A 26,838-nucleotide genomic window follows, 5' to 3' on the forward strand; every position below is an offset into this window, starting at 1 on the left:
TAAGGGGGTAAAAAAACACCCAAAACTTCAAATCCTTTAAAAATAAAGTTGGCATTTTAGTCATAGCATAACACAAAAACAGACAAGGCATTATAATACTATTGCGAAGCAAATGCTTAATTTCCATTCAGAGGAAATGTCATCACTGTGTGTCCTATTTCCGGTTGAGGGCTACATGGGTCTAGTCAGAATTATGCCACCAAGACAAAGAGCAAGGAGAAGGGCGGGCCGAAAGACAGGGAAGGAGGCTCAAGCCAAATATAATGAAAAAGGGAATAACCTTACAGCTAAACAGTTTACTTTTCAAAGGCAGCACAAGGGCAAAATGCTTTGTGCAAAGAGAAAATTAGTTTCCAAAGTGTATGCATTCTACAAAGAGCCAAGTTAATTATTCAAAGCAGAGGCCCATGAATTCCCACAATTTAGTCATTCTATTCTGACACATTCAGGCCCAGCGAGCTGCTTCTTATCACTAAGACTTTGATAATTGGCTTAGACATATCAAATAAACTTTCTGGAGAATTCAGTCGTAAGCAGGTATGACATCCTAATAGGGGTTTTATTAGGCCTTTCTCTGTGCAGTAATGTATTAGCAATCACTGTGACATTTTCTGCTCTGGGGGGTTTTGGCCTTGCTCATTTTTTACACTTGCTAGAAAATAAATTTATTCACGGTAGAGATCTAATCCAATACACTACTCTGTTTACCCTGGTTTCTAAAGGAACAGGCCTCTCAGAATTAATGAAAAGTGACATATACATCATAGAAGAAAATGCACTGTCTTCAGCCAGGCATAACTGAATTGCAAGAATCCCTTCTGAGTCTACAAACTTGGGAATTCAGTTAGTCCGGCTTTAGTGTCTGTCCCTTTCCCTGATCACACTTTTGCATCCCATTTCATCCTGGAAAACAAAACACATAACCAATAGCATGGGAGTTTACATTTCTCCTCTTTAGCAGCCATTGTAGTTAAAAAAAAAAATTCCCTGAGGAAATGTCTATTGGATATTATCTAGAATGTTGCAGTTTGCACCTTTGCACTTAATATTCCTGATAACCAAAAAAGAAAAAAAGAAAAAAATTGAAATCTAGCACTGTATATTTACATACTGAAAGTGAAGTTATTATTTCGGTGGAGATCAGTGTGGAGTGAAAATGAGCCTACCTGCCAGCAAGGGATTAGGAGGCGGAACAGAAGGTAACATTCAGCTTCCTTCTACATTCTTTCATTCTTTTCATTTGTATGAGAACATTCCTAATGGGAAGACACATAAAGCACCATCAAAGTATTTGTAATTTGCCCAGAGTGAGGAACATGATGAGATAATATTAAATACTTTTATCACATAACAAAGAAACATCAACAAGAGTCATCTATATGAAATCTCTGTACTCAGGGACGCTGGGTGGTTCAGCGGTTGAGCGTCTGCCTTTGGCCCAGGGTGTGATCCTGAGGTCCCGGGATCGAGTCCCACATCAGGCTCCCTGTAGGGAGCCTGCTTCCCCCTCTGCCTGTGTCTCTACCTCTCTCTCTCCATCTCTCATGAATAAATAAATAAAATCTTAAGAAAAAAACAATCTCTGTACTCCAATTCTAGAAATTTTACCACCGACTTCGCACTTTCCTCATTAATGAGGACAAAGTTAATAATGAAAATGGATACAGACACAGGAAATCTAAGTAACTCATTTTAATCATTGGTCTTCTGTCTCCTCATCTAAGCTCTTACTGGCCTGACATAGGTTCCAATTCAGAAACATTAGCTAGGTCTAGGAGTGCCTGGATGGCTCAGTCAGTTAAGTGTCTGCCTTTGGTTCAAGTCATTATCTCTAGTTCCTGGGATCAAGCCCCTCTTCCCTATTCAGGAGCGAGCCTGCTTCTCTCTCTCACTTTGCCCCTCCCCCCTACTTGTGTTCTCTCTCTCCCATATAAATAAGTAGAAAAAAAATTTTTTTAAAGAAACAGTGGCGGGGCAGCCTGGTGGCTCAGCGGTTTAGCACCGCCTTCAGCCCAGGGCGTGATCCTAGAGACCCGGGATCGAGTCCCACGTTGGGCTCCCTGCGTGGAGCCTGCTTCTCCCTCTACCTGTGTCTCTGCCTCTCTCTCTCTCTCTCTCTCTCTCTGTCTCTCTGTCTTTCATGAATAAATAAATAAAATCTTTCAAAAAAAAAAAAAAACAATGGCAAGATCTAGTATCTCTCTCAAAATACCTCCTCTACCTTCTGGATGATGTCTGAAATTTCCTAGTTAAGCCTTTAACTGGATGCTTTGTTCAACGTGAAAATTCAAGTATTTCTGTGAAACACTACATTAGTTTGTTCAGTTATTTACATCTTCATCCGCACGGTCCATTCACCCTATCATTCCAAAAGCCTGACTCCGTAGGCCCGGAGGAAGACCCAAGAAATGTTATTTTAAACAAACTTTCTAAATGATTCTGCAGTACACAAAGTTTGAGAAGCACTTCCTTGTTACGAATGAGTTGTGGAACTTTCAGGTGAACAGGATTTGAGAAAAGGAAGTGAACTGAATTCAACTGATGACTTGCCATACATACATCAGGAACTACTCTAGGCAATAAATAACATGCTGTGTCATTTCATCTTTTCCTCTTCTGCAAAGAGGGTTTTATTATTCCCATTTTACAGATGAGAAACTTAATCTCAAAAAAACTTAATAGCCAACCAATTATTAGATGGCTAGGAAGGCTAATATTAGAATCCCTATCTTTAGTAATAGAAACAATGGTTATAATATTCATAGGCTTTCAGAGATGAAAAGAATGGTGATGATGTCATCTTACTGAAGATACATTCTTAGCTAGACACTGTGTTAGGCATTTTCCATATATGGCCTTACTAAGATCTTATAACTACCCTTTGAAATAAACAATATTAATTTCATTTTATATATGAGGAAACCATCTTAAATAATTTCTTTCTGCAACTTGTCAAATATGCTTAGTCATACAGTGTATATACTATGTATAAGTGGTGCAGCTGAATTTTGAATCCCAAGATTGTGTTCCTTCCCACAGACAGTGCTAGGGGCCACAGGAGCCCCTAGCATCTGAGAAGTAAAAATGGTATCTGTGGTAGTCAGAATAATACCCCCTGCCCTGCAAGATGTCTACATACCTACTCTTTAGACCTGAGAATATGTTAGATTTTGTGACAAAGGTCAACTTACAGGTGGAATTGAGGTTGACAATCAGTTGACCTTGAGATAGGAGATGATCCTCAATCATCCAATGGGCCTAATGTAACCACAAGGGTCATTAGTGGAATTGGAAGCAGAAAAAAAGAGAACCAGAGAGAGGGCAGCATGAGAATGCTGTCTAATGTTATTGGCTTTGAAGATGGCCACAAGCCAAGGAATGCAGCCTCTAGAAGCTGGAGAAGACAAGGAAATTGGTTCTTCTCTAGAGCCCACAGAAGGAATCCAACTCTGTGGACACTTCAGTGTTAGCACAGTGAGACTCATTTCAGATTTCTGACTTCCAGAACCATAAGATATTAAATTTATGTTGTTTTAAGCTGCTAGGTTTGCAGTCATTTGTTACAATAGCCATAGGAAACCAATGCAGAATCCCACCAGATTAGAGAAAGAATGCAGACTTACTTCACCATTATGCAGGGTTGTGTCAAATTTACCTGTGTAACTGGTCTTCATTTGTAGGAGACACCCTTGGTCATTCTCCCCACTTCTCCTTTGCTTTACAGAACCTCAACTGAGGTTGGCTCTCAGGCAGCTGGGTGCTTCAGGAGAAGTAGACACTCCCAAGACTCCGAGGATGCCTCAATTAATCTTAGCTAATTGTGTTAGTTCCCTTTCTCTTACCAGTTAATGGTTTAGAAGAGGGAATTTAACACAACCCTGGGCATGGGTCAGGATGGAAGGTCTGAAAGGGAGCTTCCGGAAAAGATTTCTTTATTCTTCAACAGGTCCATGAGGAAGGACTCTTTCTCTTATGGCCTTTGGATACTGTTCTGTGTTTGAATTTACTGTAGAAAGCTGGTCATACTAGCAGACAAGATTGACAACATTGTTAACACACTGGGAGCAACTGAATAACAAAAAAGTTCTGGGTCCTCGATGATGTCACTGAGTTGCTGAATTGGCCAACTCTGAATTAGGACATATCTAATTCTAAACTTTTTTATCAGGTAATAAATGGCTTATTGTTTAAGTCATTTGAGTTGGGATTCTCTATTACTTACAATAGAAAGAAACACAAATAACATAATGAAAAGTAAATTAGTCACCAGTCTTTGTGTAAATTACTATGTGTGGTTTGGTCCTTTCCACAGTCCTGTCCAACAGTGACTCCATGTTAGTCCCAGTGGATGGGAGCACTACAGCTGGACTTCTTAAAAGATCAGTGGTGGTAGGATTACTCAATTCCTGGATTAAAGCTTCCTCCCTAAGATTTCTTACCCTTAAGAGTTTGGATTCATTCAGTAATTATGGAAGCACAACTTCATTGCCACTGATTTCTATTAGAAGTAAGAAGGAGGTCTGTGTGCCATTAGATAACATATAATAAAGGAACCAAAAATTTCCAACTCTTACCCACCTTTCTAATTAGGTGTTGAGGTTATGTGTACTCAAGCACCAATGAAAAAGAAAATGCAATACTCCTTTATTCATTAGGCTTGGGCCCCAATCCCCAAAATACAACTCTTTGATAAACTCAGTGGGAACCCCTTGGTTTGAGTGTAAGGGCCTAGAGGAAACCTTCAAAGTCGAATCTCACCTCCAGCCTTCCATTTGGAGAAAAAAAAATGAGTGTAGTGCCCCTGGGTACACACAAGTGGGAAACAGAGGTGAACACTGGATGTCCTGAAGTTCTGCTAGCAGCGGGGAGCTTAGCCACCTTGCCAAGGTGCCACATAGGAGACAAAAGCAGAAAAGAGTCACACCTATGTGATTGATCCTCTAATGTAAAGAGGCCCACTGGCCTAATCCATACATGAAATCTGAACAATAAGATCAGCAACTCCTCTTCCAAAGGAAGGGACAAGCACTGTGGGATCTCACTGTGAAGTGGGATCTGTGAGAATATAAGTGAAGTTCCTTCTCAGAAAGCCTCAGTATTTAATCTTTGACCATCTAAGGCTTTCCTTTCATAAGAAAGTCAATATTAGGGACACCTGGGTGGCTTAGCGGTTGAGCGCCTGCCTTTGGCCCAGGGTGTGATCCTGGAGTCCTGGGATCGAGTCCCACATCGAGCTCCCTGCATAGAGCCTGCTTCTCCCTCTGCCTATGTCTCTGCTTTTCTCTTTTTGTGTCTCTCATGAATAAATAGAATCTTAAAAAAAAAAAAAGGTCAATATTGCACTACTCTTAACACTTAATGCCAGCTTCCTTCATAACTGACTTTTACTTTCCCCTGTGGCTTGAGCCTCCTCTTATGAATTATTATATTTATTTATTATTTTTAATTTTTCTTAAGAGAGAGTGAGAGAGAGAACACTTAGGCATGATAGTGGGGTTGGTAGGGGCAGAGGAAGAGAGACTCCCAAGCAGGCTCCATGCCCAGCAGGGAGCCCAACACAGGGCTCACCACCCTGAGATCATGACCTGAGCCAAAATCAAGAGTTGGATGCTTAACTGACTGAGCCACCCAGGTGCTCCGAATTATTATGTTTATAAGCATTCATTTCCCATGGCTCTGCTAAAAAAGTGAAAAATCATAATTACAACCAAATCCAGACAACATGTGGAATAATAACGCAGTTTAAAATCCTTACCAGAGCTCTACCTCATTATACACAGATGGTGTCTATGTGGTGGTTAGCATAGTCATGGGATGAAACAGCTGGTCTTACTGATTTTTTGGCAAAAACTCACTTTAGGGGATTTGGTGGGAACTTTTTGGCCTCCACAAATTCAGCTACCCTAGAGTTCACCAGTGTGCAGTTTGAGCTCTATCCTAATCCACAAAAGAGGCCAAGAAAACTCTGTGCTCTGACATCCAATCTCCTCCCTCAGATCTTACCAGCCATGCAAGGCTCTTTTACCAATGTCCACAAAAGCTCATTTTCTCATTCCCACTTTTCTTTTCTTTATAGTTTTTGCAAAGGTGAACAGCTAAAATGAATATTCACCATCTTGGCATGCAAGTCCTTCCTCAATTTTGTTCTAACTTACCTTTCTAGAGTTAGATCATATTTCTGAAGACTCTATTCCAACAAAGTTATTTTTCTTAACATATTCTCCTGTATCCCACAAACAGCTTCTGTGTTCTCACTTCCACGCTTTTCCTCACTCTATTCTTTGTAATGCCTTGCATACTAGCAACGGAAACATCCTTGCAGATGACTCACTCCAAATTATTCATTTTCATCTGAGAAAACTTAGTTCCAGAATTACTGGAACCAAAGAACATAGTGTATCAGGTTAGCCTTTGCTTTTTAACAAATCACCCAAAACTTTGTGAATAATGACTTAGAGTTTTTTTATGATTATGTGGGTTGGTGGGCAGTTATCTGATGATTATTGCCTAGGTCCATTTTCAGCTGCAAAGTCAGCTAGACTAGAAGGTCTAAGAGGACCTTACATACATGTGGAAGTTGGTATTGTGGGCAGAGGTGTCTTGGTCTCCTCTAATGGCTCATCTCTCTGCAAGCTTCCTTATATGATGGTCTCAGGGCAGTGGTCCATGAAGACGAAAGGTGGAAGCTACCAGGATTCTTGTGACCTAGACTGCTTTCACTCTCACTACATTCTACTGGCCAATGCAAGTAACAAAGCCAGCCAAGATTCAAGGGTATGGAGAAATAGACTCTAACTATGGGGGAGAGGAGCAGCAAAGTCAAATTGCAAAATGGAATACATACCAGCATGGGAGGAATTATGGCCATTAAAAAATCTTACACACAAAACAATGGAGGGACCAGCTGTCAAGTTGCACTCAGAGTTCCTGGAATTCTGGGCAAGGACTTAAACTTAGAAAGTTTCTACCCTATGGGTTTCTACCCTATGGGAATAGTAGGATGGGATCCAGGGCCTAAGATAGATAAATATATCAAGAAGCAGCCAACCAAATCATTACAAAGCTGCCCTGCCATTGCTGAATATGGTGGGTGCACTCTGAAAGGGCAAAACCACAAGATAATGCTATTACCAAGGGAAGGGCAGGGAGTTAGCTATACAGACAGCTCCACCCATGTTGGCAGTCTAAGTAAGAGCAGCCCCTATGCTCCTTAGTCAGGTTATCTGCCTTTTATGCCTCCAAACTCAATTGTCAGTATGCCAAGAGATGATTAGTACCCTAGAGCCTGGACCATACTAATCAGACCCATGAATGGCTCTTGTGTAAAGAAGATTGCCCTAATTTGCAGAGATAAAGAGTCTATTAGAGGGTTTGGCTGCTTGAGTTGCTGCTGTAAAGCAACATGATGATCCAACTCGTATTTAAAAAATGACTGAGTAACAATAGGATTCCAGTGAAGGGAGCCGTAGGGTGGAATGAAAAGATGATGGACTAGGTTTAAACTGCTTCCATGCCAATGACAAGCTCTAGGACCTTTGGCAACCTCTCTTTAGAGAAAATTTCTCTTTCTCAACCCTCAGCTTCCTTATCTGTAAAATAAGTATACTTATACCTGGAAGAGTTGCTATAAAAATTAGAAAAGGTCCTAGGATACAGGAATGTGCAATAAACCTTCCTGGGAATCTCCTATGTTTCTATTCTCCTACTACTACATATTTGTTTGTGAAAGACTTGGAAGCAGAGGCAGAAATGTACTAGACGTGCAAATCGGTCTCATAATTTTCCATGACCTGGATAAAATGTATTCACCCAGGTGTAAGAAACAATTCAGTTAATCTCCCAAGGATGAAGATGTCACTAATGAGGTTTTATTGTATAAAGCTATAACTGCACTCTTAATAACAACCACATTGGAGGCAATTTGCCCATCTTAACACTAACACATTGCAATTAAGAATTTAGATTAATTTCCCACCATGATTCCAGAGAAGGAAGACCAATGCTCTGTCAAATAAAAGAACAATATAAAGCGAGGATGAGATAGAGAAATACCTAATTCTCTTTAAAATAAAAAAGACTTGTCTAAAATAACATTTCAAGTATTACTTTATCTCATTTTTTCTAAAATAATTAATTAGATATTGTATCATCCCTTCTTTATCCTCCTTCAATAGTTGCTCTCACTTATATTCTTGCTGAAATAGCAGACCATGCCAATCATTTGGATGATCACTTCAGCTATCCATCTTACCAATGGCTAACAGAAAATTTGGTCCTTTTCAGTTTGCATTTATCCACTCAAACAAGGAGAGGGCATACACCTCTGTATATACCTTCCTTTCAAGGGAAACTTCCCATAATTCTCAAAATATTGATCATAAATGAGCTCTGCACTGAGACATACTGGAAATTCCCCTGAGCAAGAGATTAACCAAGACCAGGTGACACAGAATGAGGAAAAACTCACCAGCCAGCAAAACTCAGCAGATCACAGAATCAAAAATGAAGAGATTTTGCTCCCTATAGACCCACATCCCTAAGTAGGTCCTTGGCTTAGCCTGCTGAGGCTGCCATAGCAAAATGCCACAACTGGGTGACTTAACAAGAAAATTATTTTCTCGCAGTTCTGCAAGATGCAAGTCCAAGATCAGGGTGCCAGCAGGGTCGGGTTCTGGTGAGGCTTACAGATGGCAATCTTGCTGTGCCCTCACTTCTTGCTGGGTCTTCTAGGGTACCAACCGTATCAGATTAGGGATCCACTTTTTACCTGATTTAAATTTAATTACCTCTTTAAAGACTGTCTCCAAATACAGTCAAATTTGAGGCTGAGGCTCCAACATGAGTTTGGGGAGAGGGGGAAGACACAATTCAGCCCATAGCAATACTCAATAAATATTTAAGTAAGTAATTTACAAGCAATTCAAGGTATGAGCAAAGGCATAGAAGCACAGAATAATGAAACAACAAATAATCCCATTTAACAGAAATACAGGCTACTTGAGGGGAAGAGTGAAAGGTAGGACTGGAAGGTTAGGTTGAGACCAGATGGAGAAGGACCTTGAGTATCATGATAAGCACTTTTACTTTACCCTACAGATAACAGATACAGGTTTTAGAGCAGATGAGCCAAGGTTAATGTAGAAAAGGTATCATGGCAAAAGTTTAGAGAACTTTGTAAGGCAGAAATCAAGGAAAGGAAAACTGATTAAACATCACTACAGTGGTCCAGTAAAGAATTACTTGGCATGATTGGTCTTCACAGAAAGTTGTGTCTAAGATGGAAAAGGCAGATTCTTCTCTCCTTGGCAGGTGAGGAAAATGAGCCCCTGCCTCCAAAAGGCTCAGTCTCCACATTAAGAGACAAGTCATGATCACATGGATCAGACTGCAGAACAAGGATGCCTAACTCCCAGTCTAATCTCTACAGATAAGTATTTTCCAAGTTAAGGGTAAATTGGGTAATTTACATATGGTTTCCATGTCTCCTAGGAGGGCAATCTTTGCTCTCCTCCAATAAACCCGAAGCTTGTAAAAGAATAAATCTGCTTGGTTTTTCAGGAAAAATGGAAGATGGAGATAAACTCTACATTGTCAGAAACCAGAGAGGAAGTGTCCCATGATGGTTAAGAGGGTGGTTTCCAGTGGGCTAAGCCTTGAGCTACGGTGATTCCATAAGCCTCGTTCTTATCTAGAAGATGGGAGAGTTTTAGAATATACCATGAAAAGTGCTGGTTGCATAGCAAATATCCAGTAAATACAAGCCATAGTAATTAAATGTGTTCTTCTCTGTATCTGATTTTCTTAACTACATATCAAATAGGAAAACATATTTTAATTGTTTAGCACAAATTTGTTGAGCAGAGTTCCTGCTAATCTCTAGAACTAAATGTGTCTCATAACTGGAAGAATAAGTCACCTGCCGTGAGGGAGAGGGAAGGAGGCTTAAACAATGAAAAAGGAAAATGTTACTCTGAGCATTTTTGTCTAATTTCAAATATATAGTCAGAGAGGGAAAGCAAATTCTGTCTATCCAAAAAAAAAAAAAAGATCATGTACTAGAAGGTCAAGCTTGTAGATTCAGTTTTTCAATGGTATATGTTTATGCTAATTTATGAAGGTACATTCTGTTGATTACAAATGAAATGATTTTGCTTGGCAGTCAAGTGCAGGAAGACAAATATCAAATCTCAGTAGCTACACTTCCAGCTGTTTCGCAAACAGAGATAAAAGATAATCCCTGACTAAATAGCATCACTTTCAAGATAAAAATCAACTTTCAAGTGCACTGTACTGAATAGGGGAAGCCAGGTTTATTCTAAAAGTTTCCAATAATTGGGGTTGAATAATATTTATTAGAAGAACTTGTGTACTGTGTTGAAATTGACAGGAGTGGTGCTTTTTGGCACAGCATGATGCTAATATCTGTAATTAAGGAAAAGCTTAAAGAGCATCTGCAAAGTGAGTGCTTAGTTTGACAAATCGCTCTGCAAGTAAATTTATTGCACTTCATTATTTGTTTCCAACCAAAGATACTTAAAAAATGTAAAGGTCATGTGACATCATGTCACTTCATAAAGCCCCACCACCACTTTTAGAGTTATCAATATCATCACTATCACTTTCCCCATATCCCCTAACATTCTTACTTCCAACACCAATTCTACTCCCACCTCACCCTCTCAACCCCTACAACCTCACTACTACTTCAACCACTGCAAACATCATCAGCTCTACCACCAGTAAGAAAAGTTCAACCACTAATGTTGCCACCTCCACCACTATCACCATCATCCCTATATCCATCTCCATCCACATTTCCCTCACCATCATTATCACCAACCTCACACACCAACCAGCACACCATGTCCACCATCCCCTCAATGCTACCTGCTGTAGCTAGCACTCTATCTCTCCATACTTCCACCATAGCCATGACCATCACTATCACCACCATAGTTCTTTGCAGACCTCTAGTTGTATGATACGCTACAGACCTTTGTGGGACAAATGGGAATATTGCAATCTAGTCATTAAGCAGTTAATCAACTTACATTCCTATGGTGAGCAGAAACTCAGTTTCTGAGAAGTACTCACAATTTAGGGTAGAGAATAACATGCAAAAAAGCAGGACATTTTTATGTTTATTTTATTTATCTAGCCACTTTACTACTATTTTGATTTTTTTAATGTGTTTTTTTTAAATGTGGCTACCATTTTTTGAAACTCATCCATCCCTCACTGTCACTCCACAATATATTACTGAGAGTGAAGTTCAGAAAGAGTATATGGCTCAAGACTAGGACAAAGCTAGTTTATGCATTTGGCAGTATTTTTAATAAAAGCAGAAAGTTTAATTCTTCAATCAAAAGAGCCACATCAAAATCACAATGTCAAAAATCCCTGGAATGAAAAGGCTTACACTGAAATGCCCACTTTGAAAAAAGCTTTATTCACCTGCAGACAATTGACAATATATCACAACGATTACCAATAGTCTATTTTCCTGCAAAATACGTTATCCAAATAATTTTTTTATGACAAAGAACACAAACTCATGTATAAAATATTTTCATCTCATTAGGAATTCCCCAACTCCAGCTTGCCCATATGGAAAGGTTTGATTTGACTAATATTTCTCAGGTCAATCATTACACTCATGCATTATAGCCAAAAATACTCTAACTTAAAGAACCAATAATAACTCAATGTGTTGCATTATAAAAAGATATTACCTGATTTAAGAAAATGGGAGGGGTGGATTTTTGGTCAATGCTAGAGGACAATTATACTGCTATCCTTAATCAGCTTCCCTATTCCCAGTCTGTTCCCTGCCTGTCTGTGTTCTGTGTCTCAGGAAGTTGAAATTTGCTGACTGCATCAGCTGGGCTTTCTGACCAACTGGATTCTAGTTGGGTATAGCCAATATGAGACAGTGGAAAGGGAAGCTGAGCTCTCTCTCCTATTCCTTAACAGCTCCAGTCTCTGTTTCTGTGTCCTTCCGACTATCGCAGCCAAAGCCAGATGGCCTCTCTTCGTGGCTCTCATGGTTACTTGACTAACCACAACACCATTTCCTTCCCTTGTTCTTTAGGGGATTTGACTGGCAACAACTTTCCACTGTTGCTACTGTCTAGGTGTCTCAACTCTTCTAAACCTGAAAATAACCACTCCATTACAGTTCCTTCGTTTGAGCCATCTAGGCTGAATTCCATCTCCTGATAGCAACTTGATTAAAACAGCATTGAAGAGGAGATATCCTTATGCTCCTCTTAGAATCACCTTGAGAAGAGGTCATCACCAAAATCTAGCATATAGATCAAACTGAGCTGTTTTCTTAAACAGCTTAAAATTAGCATTAAGGAAAATAGCCAGGCAAGACATTTTTTTCCCAGATATCTCTCTCTCTCTCCACTTTCAGCTCCACCCCTGGCCCTGAATTTATAGAAGACAGAGAAATGGAAACATTACATTCTAATTTGCTCATCTCAAACTACCAGGACAGGAAGCAGAAATTCTGGGTAGGGTTCTTTTTAGGCAGAGAATACTATGTAATTAGAATTATCCTTAAAATATTCCCAAACCTCAGAGCGCCTGGGTGGCTCAATCCGTTAAGCATGTGACTCGATTTTAACTCAGGTCATGATCTCAGAATCTAGGGATCAAGCCCGTCATTGGGGTCCACGCTCATTGGGAAGTCTGCTAAATCTTTAAAAAAAAAGGGGTGGGGGGATCCCTGGGTGGCGCAGCGGTTTGGCGCCTGCCTTTGGCCCAGGGCGCGATCCTGGAGACTCGGGATCGAATCCCACGTCGGGCTCCCGGTGCATGGAGCCTGCTTCTCCCTCTGCCTGTGTCTCTGCCTCTCTCTCTCTCTCTCTCTCTCTCTCTCTCTGTGTGTGACTATCATAAACAAAAAAAAATTTTTTTTAAAAGATACTCCCTAACCTGTTGAGTACCTAGGCATGACACTACAGAAGAGGGAGTCTCCTTAATAACCTCTTACATTTTTACAGTACTATAGTTTCCAAAATGCTTTTACATCCTTCATATTATTTGACTTGAATATTGCATAATTAGAGAATCAAACTCTTAACGGTCTGAGTGGAGAATGTAAACCCATGAAGATAAAGAGAACAGTGAAAAATAGCTGTATTGTAAAGAGTAAATAACATTTGGAGAGTAGGTATTCAGGTGTAGAGCAATCTCATCTAACGCAACTGTCTCAATTCTGGTAAAAAAAAAAAAATTTTTTTTGACCATAAAGCAATTTTCTTTTAATCAAAACCTATTTTTTCATTGACTTACATTATAAAACCAAAGATTTGCTCCCCACAGGAAACATTTTAACCCTAAGTCTAAATAAAAATCACATTTAACAATGCAATAAACCCTTCTATAGTCAATTAAGTAAAGTAAAAGCTATAGTTTTCTGATGGAACGATTCAAAAAATACGAATAAAGTCTCTGGAACAACATTCTCTTAAGGACAGACCCACCGAGAGGCAAAAATCACCCACCCAGGCTTTACTATAAAGCAGCCTGTGATGTCGTGACGTACAGTAAGAAGGCCGTGGTCTTCCTCCCCCTCCCTGGCACAGTCACTGAAACCCTCAGGTTTTCTGCTGGAGGTTGGGGGGGGGGAGGGGCTGACCGCCGGCGACCCACCCGTGGGCCCGGCCTCCCAGGGGCTCCTCGCCCCCACCTTCCCACAGTGGGGCCACCTCAAGGACACAGAGCCTCTGGACAGTCCCTGCGGCCTCACCCCTTTAAACTTGGGAGACTCTGGCCAGTGGGTGGGGGTCGTCCCGCTCCGGTGCAGCCCCAAGACTGGCGCCGTAACCCCTCGCTCCTTAAAACCTCTAGCACCCTCCACCTACCTGGAGCGGTGGCCCTTTTTTCTCGGCATCTCCTTGCACCCCCTACCCCCGGCCGGGACCTCCAGTACCAGGCCAGTTTGCAAACAGCAATTTCCTAATCGGTAAGTGGAATATAGGTGAAAGGGGGCGTTTTTTGGTATTCGTAAGAAGCCCCTTTCAACCACCACTGAGTTTAGGTTAACGAGGTGACTTTTGGAAACCCCCCTGGGGGGGCGGGGCTAGTTGCCACGGGAACCGACCCGGTGATTAGAAGGTTGGCACTTACGGCCCCGCCCCCACGCGCCCTCGCCCTCCCGCTGGGGCTTAGCTTGCAGGACCCCCGGAGAGGTGCCTCGCAAAACTTTCCTACAAGGCAGCCTGGCATCCATCCCTGGTGACTGCCTCCTTTGGCTTACTTACTTACTTCTCCCAGTCTTCTTTTAAACTGAAATATCCTTCAAAAGGAGAACTTATCCCTTTGAGGCCATGCTCTCCGAATTGTAATCTTTGGGCCATCTACATCAGAATCACCACGGATGCTTATAAGACATGTACCTTCTCACCCCCACCCTAGACCTTCCGAATCAGTATCCCAGAGATTGGTCTGGGAGTCTGAATCTTAACAAGCTCCCAGGGGCAAGTTAACATTTAAAAACTACTATTTGGTGTGGATAAGGTTATCAAACCCTTTGCCTCAGCACTGTTCCAGAAGGATATTATCCTATCCTGTGCATATTTTGTACTCTGGGTGCGCAAGTGTTCTTTATTCTCTGAGATGCTAGAGCCTTAGGAGGATGCGATCACAATATCCTCCAGCTGCAGAGGCTTTACAGTTTGTAAAGCATGTTTTTATGGACTCTCTTTTTTAATCTTCACAGCAGTCCCGTAAGGATTACTTTTATACCAATTTCTTATATGAAAAAAAATGGATTTTCAGAGAAATTAAGTCTCTTTCTCAAGGTTACACAGAGCTGAGATTCAACACCAGATTTTCTAATGCTAATTCTCATGTTTTCAGTCTGGCTTGTATCACTTGAAAAGTTAAATAGCCCTTAAAAGAAAGAAAGGGAAAAAAAAAAAAAAAAGAGGGTAAATGGGACTGAGATTGAAATCTCAAATAATCAAAAGATGAGAGCACAGAATGGGATTAAAAAATTCTTATGTTGGACATTTACAATTCAAAGTAAATTGCCCTGACTCTCCATAGCACGGTCAGACTGTAATACCACAAAAACACTTGACTCTAATCAAAGGCCAACAGAACACTGGTTGTTCTCAGTCATTTGATTTTACACAAAGCTCTAAGGATCTTTTCTCAGTCTAAAGTGGAATTTTATATATTCTGCAATGGACAGAGCACAGTGAAACAGGCCATATTTTGGCTCAGAAAAATATCATCTTTTAATCTAATTTTTATTAAGCAAAATTTTAAGCATGCATAAGGCAGAGAGTATAATGATCCCACACGTACCAATCACCCAGCTTCAACAATTATGGAGATCTTTGCCATTCTTGGGGGAAAAGTAGTTTTAAAAAAGTCCTGACTCATGTAACAATGTATAAATTCAGAGTTCCCCACGGCAAAACTCAAAATATTTTTTAAATAAGGAAGCAAATATGTATATTAACAAATAAACTTATACATACACACATATTTTTAAGGAGAATGAATTGTTTCCCTTGTGGGGATGCATACAAAATGCCTGCTTACAGCTCAAAAATGTGTGCGTTTTCACAATCTGTTTGATGGCAGGCACTAATGGTCAGAAAAAATAAAATTTAGTCCTTGCAGTCTGTCCTGTCTTTAAGCAAAATGCGTTCCATTTACTTGGGAGCTATATAACAGATGTGGATTTAAAAGGAAGAGACCAGTTATAAAGCACTAGGGGGAAGCTGTGCAGATGTCCCTGTTTTTAACTTGCTACTATGTGGGGCCAATTTATCTCACTGCAAGTGATCTAGGACTTCATGAAACAGCTCCAGCTTACAGATCACCAATACCCGTTAAAGCCTTATGTTGTAAAAAGAAAAAGCATTCTTAAGCCTGGTCATTAAGGCACACAGGGTGGTGTCCTGGACACATTAAATCTGATAAATAAGATGGAAGGAGGACAATGTTTGAGGGAACCACCATGCAAGGATACATAATACAAAGGCATGTGTGGACAGGTCTTAGCCCTTTGTGGGAAGGCGATTTCTAAGATCCCCTTGTAGAAAAGAGCATTAGATAGTTCATCATACCAGAAGCCTGAAATAGCTTCATTATTATGAGGGTGAAAAATTGTTCTTGTTGCTTTCCTGGAGCTGTAGCTTTCTATAGATCCAGTAGCTATCATATAGTAAGTGTTTTGTACCAAGCACTCTACTAGATCCTTCAAAGGATACAAAGATTATCTCACTTAATTTATATAACCCTTTGAGATAAGTGTTGCTAATAGATTTCAGAGACCAGGAAGCTGAATTTTAGGTATAAGTAACCTGAGATAGAAAAGTGGCTGATTGAGGATTTGCCCTTGGTTCTTTCTGATTCCAAAGTCTTTTCTGGAGTTCTCATAAATGACAGGAGTTGCAATAATCCTTTTTAGGACAATTGAACAAGATTCCAAAGCAATATACACAAAGAAATCTATTGCAATGTTGTTTATGATATAAAAAATTGGCAACCACCAAAGTGTCCCCTGAGACTAAAAAAACTGATTTTTATAAATCCACATACCGAGATGATGTATATCTGTTTAAAAGGTTCAAGGTGGGGTGCCCATGTGGCTCAGTAGGTTAAGCATGCAACTCTCAAATTCGGCTCAGGTCATGATTTCAGGATTGTGAGATTCAGCCCTATAGGGGACTCCTTGCTCAGCAAGGAGTCTGCTTGAGATTCTCTTTCCCTCTGCCACTTCGCTCACTCATATATGTGTGTGCTCACTCATGTATGTGTGTGCTCACTCATATATGTGTGTGCACTCTCTCACTCTCTGTCTCAAGAAAAAGAAAGAAAGAAGAAAGAAAGAAAGAAAGAAAGAAAGAAAGAAAGAGGAAGAAGGCAGGAAGAAGGAATGAGGGAGGACGAGAAGAAAGGAATAATGAGACGGAAGGAATGAAGGATAAGTCCAAACTCCCGCCCCCCCCTCCAGCCCCCCCCCCCGCCCTCCCCCCCCCCCGCCCGCCCGCCCGCCCCCCCGTTTCAAGTAAGGTATATATTGATATATAACTCCTATTTATTTTGAGATGAAAGAAGCAAATTATAGAAGAAAATTATAATAGAAATAAGCATATGTATATGTATATGTTATATGTGTGTGTGTTAGGGGAGAAAGACACAGAGCAAACTCACCAGTGGTTTCATTCTCTTCAAATTGTTAAACAACTATAGTATCATATAAAAAAGATAAAATTTCTCTGTTTGAAACACTAAGTTCCCTGCTCTTTTTCCCTCAAAAGTCAAAGTCCTGCTACAATCCTGCCCAGCTTTTGACAGTGACATCAAGGGATATTTGTTAGAGATGAAAGATTTGTCTTTATTCAGATGTGCAAATCTAATTTGCAAAGTCTTCCCTGACCACTGGAGGCAGAAATAGATGCTTCTTCTTTGGGCTTCTGGGATATCCTGAGTACATTCCTCCTAATAAGTTAGTTATCTCACTGTTGTAAACATTTAGGTTACACCCTCACTTGACTCTGAGATCCTCTGATGAATGAGTGAGGGAAGAAGGGAAAGAAGGAGGAAAGGAAGGAACTAAATAGCCAATGGTTCATGGATGATGTTTAACTTCAAAACGCTGGTGACATTCAAAGTCACCATCACATAACTATAGTATTGTGAATCAATTAATCAAAGCCCAAGCTAAAGGTGCTGCTGTAAAGAGAGAGTCCTGGGTCATGAATCTGGGGATAGGCAATGGATGTAAAACCTGGATTTTCTACCTAGAGGTTTTGTGAGAAAGTCTCTTCATCTGAGTTTTAGATTCACCATCCTTAAAACTGATAGGATAATACTGACGTTTGAGGACAAAATTAGATAAAATATGCAATATGCCTGGCACATAGCAGACATTCAATAAATATTCGCTGTCACCATTATCACACAGCCTATTAAGTCAAGAGTTAGTATGCTATAAGTGGCTTACAGGAGCGTGAAAGTGCAAAATTAAGGATTGTTCGTAAGCTGCTGATAATTCACTTCAGATCTAACACCAGTCAGTGCCTATAACAGTAATGAACCCATATCCTCCAAGTGGTCAGATGGATCTCCTGGGTAATCTGCCTTGAAAGGCGTCTACTAGACTATTTTGGCTCTTGGTCAAGAAAAATGACACTAATGTAGTGTGTGTCCCAAAAACTGAATGTTGATGTCTTTGGTGACCTCTTAGTTTCATGTAATCAAAGAAATTTTCTGATTTACAAAACAAACAAGCAAACAAAAGTGAAAATATTAGGGACTCAGATACAGTACTAATGGAAGAAGAATCTTGAAAAACTTTTCTTGGGGGAGGGAGAGGGGCAAACTGACAGTGTCTATCAACATGTAGTGTATGCATTATACTTTGATTCAGTAATTGTTCATCTAAGAGTTTATCCTATAAAAATACCCACACAAATTTGCAGTTATAAATGAATAGTGTGAAACACTGTTTGTAGGAGTGAAAAACTAGCAACAACCCAAATCAATAGGGAAATGGCTAAATAAATTATGATACATCCCTCCAGTGGTATATACTGCAGCTGTTAGAATGAAATTGATCTCTGTATATTTCCATGATAAAAATGTGCCAGATGTATGAATAAGTGACAAAAGCAAATTGCGGGGCAATAGGAGCCCAATTTTGAAAAAAAAAAAAAAAAGGTAATAATAACCTTTGTATTTACATAGAAAAAACCTGGAAAATGTATTCAAAATTATTCTATTTTAGGGTTCTATCAGGTGCTTTCACTTTCTACTCTATGCAGTACCTTATCATTAGATATTATAAATGAACACGCATTAATTATTTTGGTGATTAAAAAACAAAAAATGTTATTTTTAAAATCCCAGTTATTAATGGGAAGGACGGTAAAATACAGAACAAAGAATGAGTTTGTTAAAAATTTTCAACTATCCTTTTTGATGATTCTTGTCCCCAAAGCCCTCTAACCTTGAGCCAGAAAACTGGCCATGCCCTATAACTCTGTTAGCTAACCTGATAGGTCTGGCTGATGGTAAATGGGACAGGAGACTCCCTAGAATGGTCTTTTTTTCTTTCTTTTTTTTTTTTCAAAATGAACAAAAGCCTAATATACAACCTGGCTGTGAAATATGTAATTGGAAAAAGTATTGCCCCTTGGTTAAAAAAGTGACCTCCAATGGGCAATAATTCCTCTAGATTGAACATTTTGTTACAATTGTCCACAGAAACTTAAAGAGGTTATTTCCTTGATCTGCAGGGCATTCATTTTCTACTATAAGCATCCCACAGTGTAATGTATATACCCTACATATAGAAGATTAATAGCATTTCTTTAGTGCTTTTCCCCTGAACTTCTCAATACAAGTGGTGCTCGTGAAAATGATTTGATCTGAATCACTTTTGAGCCACAGCATTCAAGCATTCCTAGCAGTTTTGCCCTCTTATTTCCACCACAATTGCATATTCTTTAAAAAAAAATCATCCAACTCACTTAAAAATGCAAATAAAAAATATTTTCCACCTACCATATTGACAAAGATTGAAGAATGGGCAAAATTCAGGTTTGGTGAGTGCATACTCAGGCACCATCTTGGGAATGTAAATCAGTATACTTTTCCCAGGAGATAGTTTGGTAATGTGTATCAAAATGGAAAATGTATTATGCTGAGTGAAATAAGTCAATCGGAGAAGGACAAACATTATATGGTCTCATTCATTTGGGGAATATAAATAATAATGAAAGGGAATAGAAGGGAAGGGAGAAGAAATGGGTAGGAAATATCAGAAAGGGAGACAGAACATGAAGACTCCTAACTGGGAAACGAACTAGGGGTGGTAGAAGGGGAGGAGGGTGGGGGGTGGGGGTGAATGGGTGACGGGCACTGAGGGGGGCACTTGACGGGATGAGCACTGGGTGTTATTCTGTATGTTGGCAAATTGAACACCAATAAAAAATAAATCTATTATTTAAAAAGATGGAAAATGTGAATCCTTTTGACCCAGCTATCTCCCACAGGAGTGAAAAGATGTATGCTTCATGAAAAACTATATATAACTTGTTCTTAGTACAGAACAGGTTTAAAAACTGGAATAATCAGACAATAGAACATGTGTTCTGAGTCAGTTAACAAAAGGATACTATAGTGGATGGAATAGCATCCTCCAAAAATATAAATCTACCTCAAACTTCAGAATGTAATGTTATTTGGAAATAGAATATCTGCAGATGTAGTTAAAGGTCTCAATATGAAATTATCCTGAGTTTTTGGGTGGGCTCTAAATCCAGTGACTGGTATCCTTATAAGAAAAGAAGAAGATATTGAGAGATATACAGACACACACACAGGGAAGAAGGCCCTGTGGTGACAAAGACAGAGATGGGAGCGTTGTAGGTCTATACTAAAGAATGCCAAGCATTACCAGCTACCACAGGAAGCTAAGAGAGAGAGAAAAAAAAAGAGATGCCTGGATGGCTCAGCGGTTGAGCCTCTGCCTTTGGCTCAGGACGTGGATCGAGTCCCGTGTCCAGCTCCTTGTGAATAGCCTGCTTCTCTCTCTGCCTATGTCTCTGCCTCTCTCTGTGTGTCTCTCATGAATAAGTAAATAAAATCTTTAAAAAATAAAAATAAAAAATAAGAGAGAGGCACAGAACAGATCTTCCCTCAAAGTCTCCAGAAGAAACTTGCCCTGTCAACACCTTGATTTCAGACTTCTGGTCTCCTGAATGTGAGAAAATCAATTTCTGTTATTTTAAGCCACTCGGTTTTTGGTCATTTGTTAAGGCAACTCTAGGAAACAAACCCAGATACAATGTTGGGATTGGTTTAAAAATGATCCAGTGATGGGTGGTTGGAGTTGGAGAGAGGTAAAGGTGAGAGAAATTGATAATAATACACGGGACTTATACAATATTCTGAATGCGTTGTATATATTTGAATTTTCCATAATGAAAGGTAAAAAGAAATACTATGTAGATTTACATATTTATTGATGTGGAAAGATATATAAACATATGGCTGAGTACAATAAAATAGGTCACCAAACATGCTGGTATCTTATGATTTATCCTAAAGAGAGATTCCCAGAAGAATGTTTATTAAGATGTTAGTTATTTCTAGGTAGTATTATTTGAGTTGATTTCTTCATGTTTTGAAGAAATCTATTGTTGGGATTTTTTAACATTAAGGATGATTGATTTTTATTTTTAAACATAAGCTATTTTCAACAAAAATAGTAATAGTAATAATAGTAACAGTGTACCCTTAAAATTACACCATAACAAAAATTTCCTTCTTTACCCCATAACAAATATTTCCTTCTTCACGCTCTCCCCTGTTCACCATTATTACAGTGCCTATGATGAATCTGATATTTCTATTTTTATTTTAAAGAAAATGGAGGGTCAGGGAAATAACCATTCCTAATGTCACTAAGAATTTTGGATCAAAATTCCAAATTAAGCCCAGAGTTTGCAAAAAGCAAAGTGTCATTTTCAGCCATTACCTTAGACATTTCCTTCTATCAGCAAGAGGCTCTAGGAAGTGTGACTCCATTCAGACATCACCAGATACTATCCTACCTGATAGGTAGAACATTTACCAGCCCCTGGCTGTAACAGGATCTCAAGACCAGAGTTCCCTCCCCATGTATCAAGAGGTAATCCTTAGCTACACTGACGTTCAAGTTATGCTAGAGAAGTAATGAGATTCAGGAAGAGATTCTCATCCTTCTAAGCTCCCTCTGCTCCAGTCAGCCAAGCCTTGGGAACACAAGGGAAACATCCAAAGGGGGTTAAATTCCAGTGGGTAAAAGAAGTAACTCTAGGATAGAGAGCAAATGCATGGTGTACTTGCTCCCTACTCCCAGGTCTGTGAAAGTCATCATCATTGACCATGGCAGTCGTTCAGACTGGAGACTAGATGACAATTTGGCAGGGGTCTGCTCCCTACAGAGTTGATTCATGACCTGAAAGGTATTTGCCATCTTTAGGTCCTATTCTGGAACAAATTCTGACCAAAGGCCAAAGGAGCAGTTTGCTGGCAAAACACCAAAGGAGAAGTGAGGGAAATCTAAGAAAAAGAATGATAATAGGCATATATTTTATTTAGCACCTACTAAGCACCTACTGTGTGCCATCCCTGGCAATACAAAGAAAACTAAGACACAGTCTCTGGCCTTAAAGAGTTCATAAAAAGAGCGAATTAGTTTAGAAATTAGGAAGTTAGATTTGAGAAAGACCAAAAAAACAAGATGCACAAGATTCTATGGAGGGCTCCTTTTCCTTGGCTAGAGCTACACTCTTCCAAAGGTAAACTCAGAGCTTAGATTTCCAAGAACTACAACCCAGGGGCTGTTGCAGTTAACGTACATGCTTTGTTATTTGCTATACCCCAAAAATGTGAGGAATGCAGGGAATCCAAAGATGCTGACTCTCTCCTAACTATAGAAATAGTCAGCAATGTCATTTGCTGTGCAAGTGTCCAATATTTTCATTTACAAACTCTAATCCTCACAACAGCTCCGCAAGGTAGATATTATTATCCTCATTTTAGTCATGAGAAAATAAAGTTCCAAGAGCCTGAAGTATGAAGACCAGGAAATTGTCTTTATGAGGTAGAAATGGGATTTAAACTTAGGTCTTTCTGAGTCCAGGTGCTAATTACAGCAGGGCAGCCCATCTCTGAAAAGGGAAAAAATATGCATATGAGTTTGTGTGAACAGGTATGCTCACAAGTACACACACATATATATGGTGCATACATGGGCATGTACCCAGTAAAGGCCAAACACCACACAGTTACTGAGGAAGAATCTGCATTTCAACAAATTACCACTGAACAGGAATAGATGCCGTCAACACATTGATTGCAGACATAGAAATTGAAGAAAGCAGCTTCTGATCATAGGAAATGCTCTCCAAAGCGTTTGATTCAATGGACTCAAATCAGGAAATTTCTCATTGTACACCTTCTCCGCTGCTTATACAGCAACCAAGAACCTAATCCTATTATTTGAAGATCTCTGAGAGCAAGCAGTGTATGAAAGAAACCCTTTCAACAGCACAGCAGCAAGCATATTTCTGCCACCTTGGTCATGGTTTTGTCTAAGTTATTGTGAAGCCTAGGAACTGCAAGTGGAAGTGGGAAAGGCAGAGAAGAAACAAAGAGAACTGAATGGAACCAGCAGACTTTGGAGGATGCAAGGTGAGGGACAGGACCCCACTTCGTCAATCCAAAGGCCTCTAAGAGAAAAAAAAAATCTAAGAAAACTAGGCCAGTTTGATTCAAAGGTACTGCAAAATGAAAAACAAAACACTTTGCATCAAATAAGAGCTTTCTTCCCAGAATAAATGCCTCAGATTCGTTAATCACCTAAAATTAAAACACACGGTTCTCATATTTAGTTTTTTTGTATTGCCAACATGTTCCAGTGTTCAAGTCGAAGCCAAAGATTAAACATCCTTATATGTTTGTTGTGATTTTACTGCCAAATGCAAATATCTAAGTGTAAGTAAGTCATTACTCTCCCGCTGTTGTGGTCTGATTAATTCTCACAATATTAGCCAGCAATTCATTTTATCCCTTGGCATCACAAGTCCAGTTGAAGGAGATAAGTGGCTGATAAAAGATCTCTGAGAACAGTTATAAATGATTCACTTTAAAAGAATAATAAAGCAGCCACTGGATAAGCGCAGCTGAGTAAACCTTCCATACATTGCACGAAAGTAATTTAGTTTAAAAAACTTCAGCAAATTATAGTCAATAATCTTCACTGTCACCCTGCTGCTCACAAAACTTTTGAGAAGAAACTTAATGCTGAAATGCAAATATTTAATTAGATTTTAATGGTGAGGTTTATTTTTCCTAAATCTGGTCATCTGTCTCAATTATGTTCTCCATTTTTTACAGTTAACCAAGAATTGTCATCCCCATGGGGCTTTGGGAGATGTTTTCTCTTTCCTAATTCCTGTTTAGCATTTGCTTCTTCACAAGCATAGTTCTCGTGGAAAAGGCTTTGGATTTGTTCTTTTCTCTTTTGGAAAATAGAAACATGGAGGGGTGGGGTGGGAGGAGAAAGCACAAGTTCTGAGCAATGCTTTTAAAGCCAATTGTCCTTCTGTCCTAATAACAGAGAATCTTTAATAGCTAAACAATTAATCACCTCACTGCTCAGGGCAATTAATATGCATTTTTATTGTTTAAGACCCAATTAAAGCAGCTCTGTATATATGTGAACATTCTAAAGCTATGTTTTCTTCCAAACCTATTCTCCAGTTTAGATTTTACATTGATTTGCAGAAATTAGTGAAACGTGGCTATTCACGCCCCCTTTCAACAACACCAGTATTACAAATCGGTCCTGAAACACCTCCGAATTGTTCCAGGGGGTGAAATGTTGAGGCTGCGTCTCTGCACCCCTCACCTTTGTTCAGGCATCAAGCCCCGGCCCCTGCCCCAGACCATGCTGGTGCCTGGGCGTGGGGACCTGGGTCGGAGCCCCTCTCCGCTTGGCCGCCAGGGCGACTCCGCCAACAGGGGGCGCTAGGGGCCACCCGGGGAGGAAGGCAGCTGCCCCCAGCCCGGTCCGCGGCCAGTTCTGCGGAGCGACACCCAGCCCCGGGGCAGCCGCTGCTCCAACACACGCAGGAGCAGCTCGTCTCACTTGGTCACACGCGGCAGCCCCTGGCGGCAGCGCACCCCCCGCAGGCCAGGCCCGCACCTGCCGCTCTTCCTCCAAGCCTCCAGCTCTGATGGGCCCATCCTCTTTCCGTCGTTCTCCCAGCCCAGGGGCCCCGGGTCGCCGCCTCCTGCAGCTGCTATTTCTCTAAATACCTTACTGTCCACGTTTTGCATTTTCAGTTCTTTAATACCTCTCATACAATATTTTTTAAAATGTATTTATTCATGAGAGACACAGGCAGAGGGAGAAGCAGGCTCCATGCGGGGAGCCCCAAGTGGGACTCGATCCCGGGACCCCGGGATCCCGCCCTGAGCCGAAGGCAGACGCTCAACCATTGAGCGAACCCAGGTGCCCCTTTTCTATAATTTTTAATGTTGACTTCTGAAACTTAATCAGTGTGCTTTCAGGCTCCTGGCGGCACCATACTGGATGTGCCTTGTTTCTTTTCATTTTTTTTTTATTTTTTTTACTTTTTATTGGTGTCCAATTTACCACCATACAGAATAACACCCAGTGCTCATCCCATCAAGTGCCCCCCTCAGTGCCCGCCACCCAGTCACCCACACCCCCCGCCCTCCTCCCCTTCCACCACCCCCAGCTCATCTCCCAGAGTTAGGAGTCTTTATGTTCTGTCTCCCTTTCTGATATTTCCCACACACTTCTTCTCCCTTCCCTTATATTACCTTTCACTATTATTTATATTCCCCAAATGAATGAGAACATACACTGTTTGTCCTTCTCCGATTGACTTACTTCACTCAGCATAATACCCTCCAGTTCCATCCACGTCGAAGCAAATGGTGGGTATTTGTCGTGTCTAATGCCTTGTTTCTTTTCAAATCAGAGAGACCACTTAAATGACCTGTAGGACATTGGCACGTTACTTAAACTCTCCCTAAGTCTTCCTCATTATTCAAAATGGGTGTAATATCCTAGAATTGTTAGGATTCAGGAGATAATTCATGCCAAGTGACATACATAAGAAGGGGCAAAAAAGGCAATTCCCTACCTCCTCCCCCTCCACTTCTACAGTTTCAGGTTCTCCCATTTCCAACAGATAAAAATTATGCTCTTTCCTCCCTGAGAATAAATTCATTCTTTATCCCTCTTGACAACTTATATTGTGCAATTGTATTTCTCAAATCACCCCTGTTAGCTCCTCCACAATGCCTTAATTCCAGGTGCAATCATCACAATAACTCCCCCGATCCTGTCAATACTTTTTTATGTTAACCATATTCTTTTCCACTGTCTTCTGTCAGCCTGTCTTCGAGTTATTTTGCCAATGCTCCTGACATTTTTCTTTCAGACACTCCTGCATCTCTTGTTCTCTCCCTATATGGTTTCTGGAGCTGTCCTTTTCCTTGTCTTAGCCTGCCATGCAACCTCCCTTTGCCCCTCAGACCCCACACTTATCCCCTTGCTCCCTAGAAACTTGACATGTTGGTAAAATAACTGCACCTCAGGTCATACTTATCTTTTATCAATATGAAATTCCTCTTTGCCCATCACTTTTCCTTTGTGAAGCTTTTAGACTATGATTCATAACAGGCTCTCGATAAATATCCACTGAGTGAAAAAATTAATGAAATCTCCATGTATCCCAATCATCAATGTTTTATGTTCTAAACCCTCTCCAAATGCCTTGGCTTTTACCTTTTGAAAGCTGCTATTTTCTCACTCAGAGCAAGGAAGAATAAACATGGGTCACATTCCCCATTCTGTTCTACTCTCCATTAATATTATAACACAAAAACAAAACTTCAAAGATGCAAAGGGATATGAGATATTTCAAGATCTGAGGCAGTGTGTCCTTATGTCTGATCTTCTTTCACTCAAAAAACAGTATTTTTTGTATAATCTATTGTTTGGTAAGGCATTTAGGCACAGTCTCTGCATGGACAAGCCATATTTGGTTATTGATATCTAATGATAGCTTCTGTAGCCATGTGCTTGTGTTTATATATATAAAATATTTGGTGAGTTCATTTTTCAAAAATCTATTTATTTACTTATATCTACCTTGTTGTAGGTTGTAACACAAGGAGACACTGATGAAATGGACACACTTTCCTTAAGACTATTTTTTAAGGACATGTGAGTGGCTTAGTCAGTTGAGTGTCCAATGCTTGATTTCAGATCAG

The 26,838-nt window shown here is 40.1% G+C and overlaps 1 long non-coding RNA gene across 2 annotated transcripts in view; it reads right to left on the reverse strand.

The window, feature by feature from the left end:
- The window catches only part of LOC111098074, a 67,645-nt gene that overhangs the window by 18,204 nt on the left and 22,603 nt on the right, over positions 1-26,838 (reverse strand). Inside the window, exon 3 of one of the 2 annotated variants that reach the window (XR_005366892.1) lies at positions 1,167-1,256. The exons of the other annotated variant lie outside the window; for it this stretch is intronic. This is a non-coding gene — a long non-coding RNA (uncharacterized LOC111098074). The remainder of the gene's footprint in view (positions 1-1,166; positions 1,257-26,838) is intronic. 2 annotated transcript variants of the gene reach the window in all.

This window comes from Canis lupus, chromosome 11 (genome assembly GCF_011100685.1).
Source record: "Canis lupus familiaris isolate Mischka breed German Shepherd chromosome 11, alternate assembly UU_Cfam_GSD_1.0, whole genome shotgun sequence".
Classification (NCBI taxonomy): Eukaryota; Metazoa; Chordata; class Mammalia; order Carnivora; family Canidae; genus Canis; species Canis lupus.